This window comes from Nelusetta ayraudi, unplaced genomic scaffold (assembly GCF_046127955.1).
Source record: "Nelusetta ayraudi isolate G7.1 ecotype Tasmania unplaced genomic scaffold, CSIRO-AGI_Nayr_v1 ptg000031l, whole genome shotgun sequence".
Lineage (NCBI taxonomy): Eukaryota > Metazoa > Chordata > Actinopteri > Tetraodontiformes > Monacanthidae > Nelusetta > Nelusetta ayraudi.
In genome coordinates this window covers 699,151-707,989 of record NW_027466081.1, presented here as the reverse complement: position 1 = coordinate 707,989, position 8,839 = coordinate 699,151, and positions in this window count along the sequence as shown.

The following is an 8,839-nucleotide window of genomic DNA, read 5'->3' as shown; positions in this document are numbered from 1 at the left end:
CCAAACACACACACACACACACACACACACGCACACACACACACACACACACAGGATGAAGTTGGATATAAAAGTTCTAAGCGAGGCAGATGTGGAACTAGCTTTAGAAGATCATGTCACGGCCACTTTTGATCTGATGACACGGCCGATCAATGGGCCGCTTTCGCGCGTGACCGCCGCCCGCCCGCCCCAAGCCGCGCTCTTTAAGGGCTATTGCTTAATGCTACGCTAGCGTCGGCTTCACCTGACGTAGACGTCTTTCTGTCGTAGAAACGATGAAATTATACAACAGGCTTTTAATGGGTGTCAGTGGGCCACCGGTTATGAAACACTCTCAGCACATTAGACACCATGTGACCTGCGAAGAGTGGAGTGAAAACCCTTGCAAAAAAAACAACCAAAATTGGGCTAAACCACATTTTCGACGTGCCGCCGCCGCCGCTTTGTCTTCTCTGTGCCTAAAAAGCCGCGCAGATGGTTGAGAAATCCATCTGTGAACGCAAAAACTGTTCTCTCTCGGTCCGTATTACCCTCGTTTCACCAGAATGAGTCATTAAAAACAGATTTATTTATTTATTTTTGGTATGGGGGAGGGTGGGTGGGTAAAAGACATCCCTTGAAAGTTCAAAGTTGCATGCTTGTGCACATTTTGTCACCGTTGGGAGAGATAATGTGATCAGTGCGACGGGTGCCATGGATTTAGGTCGTCTGGGAAATCCAGTTCATCATGCCTGAGATCAGCTGCGACGCAAACACCCAAAACCAGCATCAATTAGTGAAAATAAACCTGAGCAGACACAGTGTTCCCTTTTCACTGAAAAACTTCCTTGACCTTGCATTAAATTTTCATGACCTATACAGAATTGTCATACTTGTAATGCTACAATTAAAACATTCAAAGTACAGACACAATATTTGTGCTGGCCTTCAGTTCAACAAAAATGGATGTTCCGGACGTTCGCTTAGGTAGGACTAAGGGTGAATTCCAATTCCTCCCTTAACCCTCAATCTCAACCCTCAATCTCAACTCTCAATCTCAAACCTCAATCTCAAAAATGGGCGCTCCCGCGAAGTGCAAGTGCTGTCGCAATTCCCAGAACGTCAAGTTGAGGGACGAGTTTAAGGGCTGTATCGCCCTCAATGTTGAGATTCTCCGGCACCACCCTTGGCAGTAAGGGCTACCCAGAAGGCATTGCGTATTTTCGCCAAGACATCTCGGCGATGAAAAAAGCGAGCTACAAATGGAAGTATTTTCTTAGTTAATAAAGATATAAATATTACGAAACCATTTTATTGTCTTAGTTTAAGACTTTTTTATGGATTATTGACGTCGTCGTTGCGTAACATTCTTTTTTTTTTTTTTAACTTCACGATGCTTGTCAGCCAGGCCGGCGGTCCTGGCTTCACGTTACTTGTGTACATCGTTGTGTAGCGACGGAGGACTTCTTCTTTTTCGTCGTCTTCTTCTTCTTCGCCTTCTTTTTCGTCGTTGTCGTCTTCTTGACAGACTGGACGTAGCCTTGGCGTAAGGCCGCCCCCCACAGTCTGAAGACGTAACTGCCTTAAGGGGTGTCCCATTTCTAAGTCACAAGATACCCTTACACTTATTTTTGAGGGCCAAGATTGAAGGGTTAAGGGCGAGGGTTGAGATTGAGGAGTTAAGGGAGGAATTGGAATTGGCCCTAAGTATGTCGTCACTGAAAGCCGAGGTGTGAAATGCATGGCCCTGCCAGTGGCAAGAAGTGATCTTCACTTTCAACTATAACTGTAACTTAAACAACTGTCGCCCTGCACAGAGCCCACGGATCGACTGCACCCACCCTGCGGTATGCCAACAACTACAGTGATGGAACCCTCTGACAGGAAGACATGGAGACATTAAGAACCTCCTTCCTCTGGCGTTTCGTCCAAATAGTCCGACAACACCGCAGGACATCCACGTCCTACCAACCATCTCCAATATCCGATGTCTTGAAATTAAACTTAGCACTGTGTTAGCACTGCCGCGTCACTGCAAGAAGTAAGGTCACAGGTCTTCTGACCTTCCCTGTGTGGAGTTTGCATGTTCTCCGTGTCTGCGTTGATGCACCGGCCTCCTCCCACAGTCCGTGACATGCACATCAGGCCAACTGGTTTCTCTGAATTGTTGGTGGGTGCAAAGTATGGTTGCCTGTTTCTCTGTGTTGGACCCTGAAATAAACTCGTCCTGGGTGTGAGGCAGCTGGAAAAGACTCCAATGTGAGGAAATAAAACACTGGATTTACTGTATGCTAACACCAAGGGGGCATACAGCTCATCACCTCTCCCCCCCCTGGGAAGATCTGACCACAACCTGGTACGTCTCCTGCCTGTGTACAAACCTCTTGTCCGCAGACAGCCAGTGGTCACACGCACTGTTAAGAGATGGTCTGAGGAGTCTGTGGAGGCTCTGAAAGACTGTTTCGACACAACGGTGTGGGAAGAACTCAGTGACTCTCATGGGGAGGACATTGACAGCCTCACTGACTGCATTACGGACTATATTAACTTCTGTGTGGATAACATCGTACACACCAAGACTGTACGGTGTTTCCCAAACAACAAACCCTGGATTACACCCGACATAAAGGCTCTGCTTAAGGAGAAGAAGAGGGCCTTTTTGTCGGGCAACAAAGAGGAGCTAAAGACTGTGCAGAGGGAGCTGAGGAGGAAGATCAGGGAGGGCAAAAACAGATACAAGATGAAGATGGAGGAACAGCTGCAGCAGAACAACGTCAGCGGAGTCTGGAAGGGCCTGAAATCCATCACTGGTTACAAGGAACCTGCCACCCAGTCTGAGGGGGATCTAAAGTGGGTGAACGACCTGAACACTTTCTTTAACAGATTTGACCAGTCACCCACCCCACCCCCTGTCCAGTTACCACTGCTGCAACCCCCACTACCTACTGTAACTGTGACTGGCCCTCCCCCCACCTCAACTGACCCCTGTTCAACAACACTCGGCATCCAGACCCCCTGTGCTCCCCTGTTCCTCTCAACTAGCCAGGTGAGGACACAGCTGAGAAGGTGCAAGGCAAGGAAGGCTGCAGGTCCAGATGGCATAAGCTCAAGGCTCCTCAAATCCTGTGCAGAGGAACTGTGCGGGATAGTGGGACACATCTTCAACTTGAGCCTGAGACTGGGGAAGGTACCAGAGCTGTGGAAGACATCCTGCTTGGTACCAGTGCCAAAGACCCCTCACCCAAAGGACTTCAACAGCTATAGGCCGGTGGCGCTGACATCGCAGCTGATGAAGACCCTGGAGAGGCTGGTTCTTGGTCATTTGAGACCCCTGGTAAGACCATCGATGGACCCACTGCAGTTCGCCTACCAACCTGGCATCGGGGTGGATGACGCTGTCATCTACCTCCTTCAGAGAGCCCTCTCTCACCTGGACACGGCTGGGGCTACTGTGAGGATCATGTTCTTTGATTTCTCCAGCGCCTTCAACACCATCCAGCCGCTGCTTCTGAGGGGCAAGTTGGAGCACTCTGGAGTGGACGACCTCCTCACGGCCTGGATCCTGGACTATCTCACTGATCGTCCGCAGTACGTGAGGGCTCAGAGGTGTCAGTCGGACACTATCATCTGCAGCACGGGGGTCCCTCAGGGTACGGTTCTGGCCCCGTTCCTGTTCACTCTCTACACTGCAGACTTCACCCACAACTCAGCGAAGTGCCATCTGCAAAAGTTCTCTGACGACTCTGCCATTGTTGGCCTCATCACCCATGGGGACGACACGGAGTACAGAGAACTGACCCAGGATTTTGCAGTCTGGTGCCAGAGAAACCACCTCCAGCTCAACGCAGGAAAGACCAAGGAGCTGGTGGTGGATTTCAAAAGACGCAAGCCCCCCCCCCCCCCCCCCCCACACCGGTAAACATCCAGGGAGTGGACATTGAGATTGTGGAATCTTACAAGTACCTGGGTATCCACTTGAACAATAAACTGGACTGGTCACTCAACTCTACTGCACTCTACAAGAAGGGACAAAGCAGACTCTTTCTGCTCAGGAGACTCAGGTCTTTTGGAGTGGAGGGGGCTCTTCTTAAGTCCTTCTTTGACTCTGTGGTGGCATCAGCCATCTTCTTTGGAGTAGTCTGCTGGGGAAGCAGCATCTCTGCTGCTGACAGGAAGAGATTGAACAAGCTGGTGAAGAAGGCCAGCTCTGTCCTGGGCTGCCCGCTGGACCCTGTGGAGGTGGTGGCTGACAGGAGGATGATAGCTAAACTATCTTCTCTGATGGACAACACGTCCCACCCCCTGCAGGGGACCCTAACAACACTGGAAAGCTCGTTCAGTGACAGACTTCTTCACCCGCGGTGCCTCACGGAGAGATACCGCAGGTCCTTTCTTCCGGCAGTGGTCAGACTCTATAATCAACACCAATAACCTCCCCAAACCGGACTAAATGCAATAACCCTCCATCTATTTATAACGTGCAATAATTACTCAGCTGCGCATATTTTTCACTGTTTTTCTCTGTACAGGCTCTTGTTTATTTACTTTTTTACTTTATACTGTTTTGCACTATTTTAGGTTATTTAGGTTATTTTTATACGCTCTGTTCACTTTATTCTTGTTTGCCCTATCTTCTGGCTGTTGTAACACCTAAATTTCCCCGTCGTGGGACGAATAAAGGTTTATCTTATCTTATCTTATCTTATCTTGAATTTAGCAAAGGAAAATACTTTTTTGTTGGTGTATGGGACATTCAAAGCAAAGCCAATTGCAGTCATGTCGTGTATCCATTTGTAACACTTCCAACGGGAAATTCTAGAGGGACTATTCTTTGCTTGCGTTTTATAATCCGACATTCAGGGAGCCGTAATATTGTAAGCGTGGCCTAGACGTGGACATGGCCTAGGCTAGGCAGTGGCGCAGTGGTCCCTGGAGAAGTGGGTATACTCTTAATTCACACCCTTTTTTTAAGCAAGTCGCTCAAAAACGGACTCATGCCTTGATGTGTATCCTAGGGGGTTGAGAAGTGGGTATACCCAATGCTGACTGAGAAATGAGGGGGTACGCCCATGTGCGCCCTGCACTTACCACTGACATTGGGGTAGAGCAACAAATACTGCTAGTTCGTAAAGAACACAGACAAATTGCCCGACTCTTCAAAAATTTTCTTTTACAAAATACCATGACTTTCCCAGGCCTAGACAAAAGCATTTGCACATTCCATGACTTTCCAGATTACCCTATGAACGTGGGAACCTTGTAGACATGTCAACTGGAAAATGTGACTAATTAATTGGCAATTAATTAAAAAAAAAAAAGTTTTCGCTTGGTCAAGTCGACCCAATTTCATGGTCAATCGAGATCTGCGGAGCAGCCAGAAATTTGGGCCCTGCCCCATATGTAGTGTAGCGTGTCATCAAGGGTTCTTCGGCCCTGTGACTAAAATTCGGTTGGACGTCCCTCCCGTACATAACGGTAACCTTAAGGGTCTTGAATGATGGGCCAATAGAATTGTCCAATATATTCATCAGGTCCGCCAAACCCGCGGCTCCTCGACAAATTTCAAAACTGAAAATACGTAGTCTTGTTTTTTCCCCCCATTATACAATATACAATGAAAACGGAGACACGTGAAACAGTTCAGTTTACAAATGAAATCTTTATAGTTTTCCAAAAAAAAAAACAAAACATGAAAAAAATGAAGACAATATATCTCAAGTAGAGGTTTGCAGCCCGGCCACCCTGTACCCACAGAGTAACAATTGGACTGCTTGCTACAGGTCTTTGCAGCACAACTACAGTAAACAAGTCTTCTTGAAACATGCTTGATTTTTTTATTTTTATTTTTTTGCTTTTGCTTTTCAAACATTTTTTATTTTTGATAAAATCATACAACTGCACAGCTGAGTTTAATTTCCCCCATGCGGTGCAGCAGCCTATAAGCTAATACAGAAAGCAAAGTCTACATCTAAAGAGCTCTGTGGTTCTCCAGAGAACGTGGAACAAGTCCCCGTAGGGTGTGAGGGGGGCTTGTGAGGGGGTCAACAGGTGGACCCAGACGCCCCAAAAAAATCAATGCTGAAGACTTGGTCCACATTGCAGGAGAACGCAAGGTATCAAATGTAAATACAACAATGAGAATAAACCACATGTTTCTTTGAGGATTGCCATGTGCCAGACATTCACTGGAGAAAAAACAATTATCGGGTCAAATTGGAGTACAGAATCATTAATGTGCACATTAGGAGAATCCGAACACTTCTGCAACAATACGCTTACGAAATGTATTTTTGCTCTTTTGACAGCTAAATTCCAAACCTTGGCATGTTCAATTTCAGTTCAAATTTTGTTGCCCAATTCGCATCTAATCGACGATGAGGGGCCCTGGAGAGGCCCTGAAACAGCTGTGGATATTTACTGAATCCAATGTATCATAAACATTAAAAAGCTCACACTACCCTGAAATATATAAATTTCACGCATACAGGTGACATTCAACATTCAAGTGCCAGTGTTTTTTTTTTGTACTGTCTTTTGGTCAAGTTTCTGAAACTTTCAAAGAATCACTTTGAGGCTTACAAAAATAAATATTTGTCAAAAATGCTCAATAAATTACACAAAAACTAGCAGCAAAAGTAGAATCTAGAAATCTGTGCAAATGGCTAAATTCCCCCCCCGACTGCTAAATCCCCCTGGTCCCAAATAAATTCTGGTTTTTAAATGTTGAGAACCCTTCCCCTTTTTTTGTAAACAAGCTGCGTTTCGAACAATCTCCTCACACACAACACTTGGAAGCTTCTTCTTTTTTTTTTTTTTTAAAGGACAACATCCGCAACATCTATATAAAACTTTTTTTTTTTTTTAGATGCGTCATAAAACAAAAAAAAAAAAAAAAGTTAGTAAAACTCAACGGGAACTACGTCACGAAGGGCCTGACAAACACCGAAAAAAACCAAGTAGCACCATTCAAACCTCGAGTTCTAAACGCCAGTCAGTCAGTGCATCCGCTTTATAGTTCAGTTTCTTAAAAAATAAGAATTGTTCAAGGCACAACACACCTGATGAGGAGAGCCAGGAGACGGAGACGGAACTCCCGGCTCTCTTCTGGATGGCTGCTTCCTCTTTGAGGAAAAGCCTGCTCTGGCTTCAAGAAGCCATCGACTTTTTTTTTTTTTTTTTTTTTCTTTTTTGAACATTATCTGAGCAGAAAAAAAAAAAAAAGACTCTCAGAGGAGCTGACAGTACTTCTACAGATTTGAAACGAGGGAGTGGAAACTCCCCCGTCCCCGCCCTCCCATCCCTCATCTTTGGCCGCCAACCAGCCGGGATCGCAAAAAAGCCGTGGAAACCCCCAACGACAGCGGTGCACTGAAAATCGCCCCCATAGCCCCCGCCCCCTCGCCAGGGCGCACAGTGGATAACCCCCCCATTTAGCCCCGCCCCGCCCCCCCCCCCCCCCCGCGGTGATCCTTCGGATGCCTGTCTCTTCGGTGAACCGTGCGAGCCTCCCAACGCAGCTTGAAAAAAAAGAGAAAACGTTTGTAATTAAGTTAAGTAAAGCCTTGCGACTCAATTCGGGTGTCCTTCCCCCTTGACCAAAAAACAAAACACTTTGCGAGCGAAGAATAACCAATTCCGGGCCAACCGTGGTCGCCGAGTCAACTCTTCAAAACACTAACACATCGCTATGCCCATTCCCCGATGCTGTGGTCCTTTGAACGCAGCCCCCGCCTCTTATATTTTATTATTTGTCGTCCGAGCTGCAGTTTCCAGACGGCAGGCGTTCTTTAGTTTTGATACGATACCTGTGAGAGAAACTTAATCCAAAAAAAAAAAAAAAAAAAAAAAAAAATTCCACAGAAACTCCCTCCCCCACCGTCGAATTTCGAGAAATCGCACGAGAGAGAGACAAAAAAAAAGGAAAAAAAAAAGAACACCGCTCACTTTGCGCGCAGCTAGCACTTGGTAACACACTAGCTGCCGTAACACTGAAAAGTCAATTAAAAAGATAGAGTAACAAGTTCCAGCAGTGATTCTTGTTTAAACCTCAGCAATTATTGGCACTGAGCTTATTATTATCATTATTATTATTAATTAATTAATTAATGACTCCTGTGTTGTCTTTTAAGTTTTAACGATAGGAATGGCTATTTCAAAAACTATCACATCCTTGAAAAAGGAGCCCCGTCTGGGATAGAGTGAGCGAAAAAAAAAAAAAAAAAACAAACAAAAAAAAAAAGTTAAGTCAACTTTTGCATTTGAGATTTATAATATGCTTGCTTCAAAGAAACGGCCAATTGGGTTTTTCGACATTGTAATGGCTCCGTTTTTAGCTGTTTGCCCGTGGTAAAGATCGCACGCTATTCCTGCAATAAATTTGAAGCTCAAATGAAATCATGACTCGCGCGAGTCACGACATCCCAGTGTTTGCCAAGGTTTGATTAAGTCCAAGCTTATTTTATCCGTCTAACATTTTTTTTTTTTTTTTGTCCCACCAAACAAATTAACTGTGAAATCAGAATGAGCTCTTGGCCGTGTCCCATCTGGTGAAATGAAAAACCCCCAGATGTCCCGTTTGTTTGTTTTTTTTTTTTTAATTCCAAAGGCACAGTACATTAACATACGTATGATCCTCAGGTTATTTGACTGTTTTTTTTTTCCTTTGCAAAAAGAACAAAAAAAAATATATTTTTTTTAACAATGACAAAGTCTAGGTTGCTGTCAGACAGTGCGCGTCTGCAGCCGTGCTCGCTCTTGAGGCGCGCGACTCGGCATTCTCCAGTGCGTTTTTTTTGCACGTGCTGGTGACTTTTCCTTTTTTTTTGGCCACGTGCTGCGCTTCCTTTTTTTTTTTGAGAGA